The sequence below is a fragment of the Nomascus leucogenys genome, chromosome 19 (assembly GCF_006542625.1).
Source record: "Nomascus leucogenys isolate Asia chromosome 19, Asia_NLE_v1, whole genome shotgun sequence".
Taxonomy (NCBI): Eukaryota; Metazoa; Chordata; class Mammalia; order Primates; family Hylobatidae; genus Nomascus; species Nomascus leucogenys.
Genome location: NC_044399.1, coordinates 51,546,920 through 51,549,698, shown reverse-complemented (window position 1 = coordinate 51,549,698; position 2,779 = coordinate 51,546,920).

The window sequence follows — 2,779 nt, the reverse complement described above, 5'->3', positions numbered from 1 at the left end:
TTAAAGATTTTTAAGGAATAGCAGACATAGAGAATATTTGAATCACTAGTTTCCATCACTCTTTTAATAGTAGAGATAAATATTTCTAATAAAATCTTGTGGGAAATTATAATACCTAAAACAAGTCAAAGCCGGGTGCCGTGGCTCATGCCTGTAATCCTAGCAATTTGGGAAGCTGAGGCAGGTGGATTGCCTGAGCTCAGGAATTCAAGACCAGCGTGGGCAACACAGTGAAACCCTGTCTCTACTAAAATACAAAAACTTATCTGGGTGTGATGGCATATGCCTGTAGTCCCAGCTACTCGGGAGGCTAAGGAAGGAGAATTGCTTGAACCCAGGAGGTGGAGGTTGTAGTGAGCCGAGATCGTGCCACTGTACTGGGCAACAGAGCGAGACTCCATTTCCCACATACCAAATAAAATAAATAAAATAAAATAAAACAAGTCAAATCCAATGTGACCTGCTTTAAACTGGAAAGGGTTGACACAAATTCTCTCCAGGACAAAGCCTCTACAGAAGCTACACAAAAGAAGTCTCATGCTCACATGGAGGCCAGTTTGAAAGCTTCTGCATTAACAAGTGGGCAAAGGGTATGAACAGACACTTCTCAAAAGAAGACATTTATGCAGCCAACAGACATGAAAAATGCTCATCATCACTGGCCATCAGAGAAATGCAAATCAAAACCACAATGAGATACCATCTCACACCAGTTAGAATGGCGATCATTCAAAAGTCAGAAAACAACAGGTGCTGGAGAGGATGTGGAGAAATGGGAACACTTTTACACTGTTGATGGGACTGTAAACTAGTTCAACCATTGTGGAAGACAGTGTGGCAATTCCTCAAGGATCTAGACCGAGAAATACCATCTGACCCAGCCATCCTATTACTGGGTATATACCCAAAGGATTATAAATAATGCTGTTATAAAGACATATATACACGTATGTTTATTGCGGCACTATTCACAATAGCAAAGACTTGGAACCAACCCAAATGTCCATCAGTGATAGACTGGATTAAGGAAATGTGGCACATATACACCATGGAATACTATGCCGCCATAAAAAATGATGAGTTCATGTCCTTTGTAGGTACATGGATGAAGCTGGAAACCATCATTCTCAGCAACTATGGCAAGGACAAAAAAACCAAACACTGCATGCTCTCGCTCATAGGTGGGAATTAAACAATGAGAACACATGGAAACAGGAAGGGGAACATCACAAACCGGGGCCTGTCATGGGGTGGGGGGAGGGGGGAGGGATAGCATTAGGAGATATACCTAATGTAAATGATGAGTTAATGGGTGCAGCACACCAACATGGCACATGGATACACATGTAACAAACCATGTTGTGCACATGTACCCTAGAACTTAAAGTATAATAAAAAAAAGAGAAAGCTTCTGATATGCAGAAATCTGAAACTAATTTTTTATTCAGCTTCCCATCAAAGTTAATTTTGTTTCCTATAAACCCCTATATTTATCATTCAGCAGTACCTTACATATTTCTACTGCCATGTGATCCAAGGTTTGGGGTAGCTAATGCACAGTAAAGCAATTACCATAAAACATTTTTTAATATTTGGCATAACATTGACCTTCCTAGTGACTAAGTACGTTACTTAAAATATCTTTTCTGACTTATGAGAATAATTAATCTCAAGTTTTTTTTTGTTTGTTTGTTTGTTTGTTTGTTTTTTTTTTGAGACGGAGTCTCGCTCTGTCACCCAGGCACCCAGGCTGGAGTGCAGTGGCGCGATCTCAGATCACTGCAAGCTCTGTCTCCCGGGTTCACGCCATTCTCCTGCCTCAGCCTCTCCGAGTAGCTGGGACTACAGGCGCCTGCCACCACGCCCGGCTAATTTTTTGTATTTTTTTTAGTAGAAACAGGGTTTCACCATGGTCTCGATCTCCTGACCTCGTGATCCACCCGCCTCGGCCTCCCAAAGTGCTGGGATTACAAGCGTGAGCCACCGCACCCGGCCAAGTTTATTTTTAAAATATTTTTATAGGTCACAGATTAATTTGTTTCCAAAAATATCTCATTGTACTAGTTATCAGATTATTACAGTCCTTTTTCTCAAATGTTCTATCTTGATGAACAATTGCTCAAATATATATATAAAATATGTTGATAGGTACATATATGTTCTTATAAATGATGCGTATTTTAAAAATCCATTTCTGTGAATAGATCTATCATTTAGTTATAAAGGTCACTTGAAATTAATTATGCATTTGTTTTAAATGTATATAAAGTTTTAACTTTCATTAATACCGTAAATGGAAAAAAACAAACTATAAAATATTTTAAAGAAGTTTATCCTGAAACAATATGAGTGACCATGGCCTGAGGAAACACAGTCTCAAAAAGTCCTGAGGAAGTATCCCCTAGGTGGCTGGGTTACAGTTTGCTTTTATATATTTCAAGAATACAGGAGTTGCAGGCAAAGACATATGCATAGATTTAACCTGAAAGGTGAGACACCTTGAAGTGGGAGCTTACGGTTTCAGATGGATTCAGGTATTCCTTAATTGGCAATTGTTTAAAATATTAAAGCTCTGTATAAAAATTGGGAGTCAATAGAATGGAATCTTTACGATAAGGCAGCCTGTTAACCAATATACTGGGTCAGAGTGACCTGCAGGAGTGTGTGGCCTAACTCTTGTCTGGCACGACCTTAAGTCATGTTTATATTTTGGTATCTTCTTGTCACAAAGAATCCATTTTATTAGTCTTTTGATGTCTATTTTAACATTAACACTGGT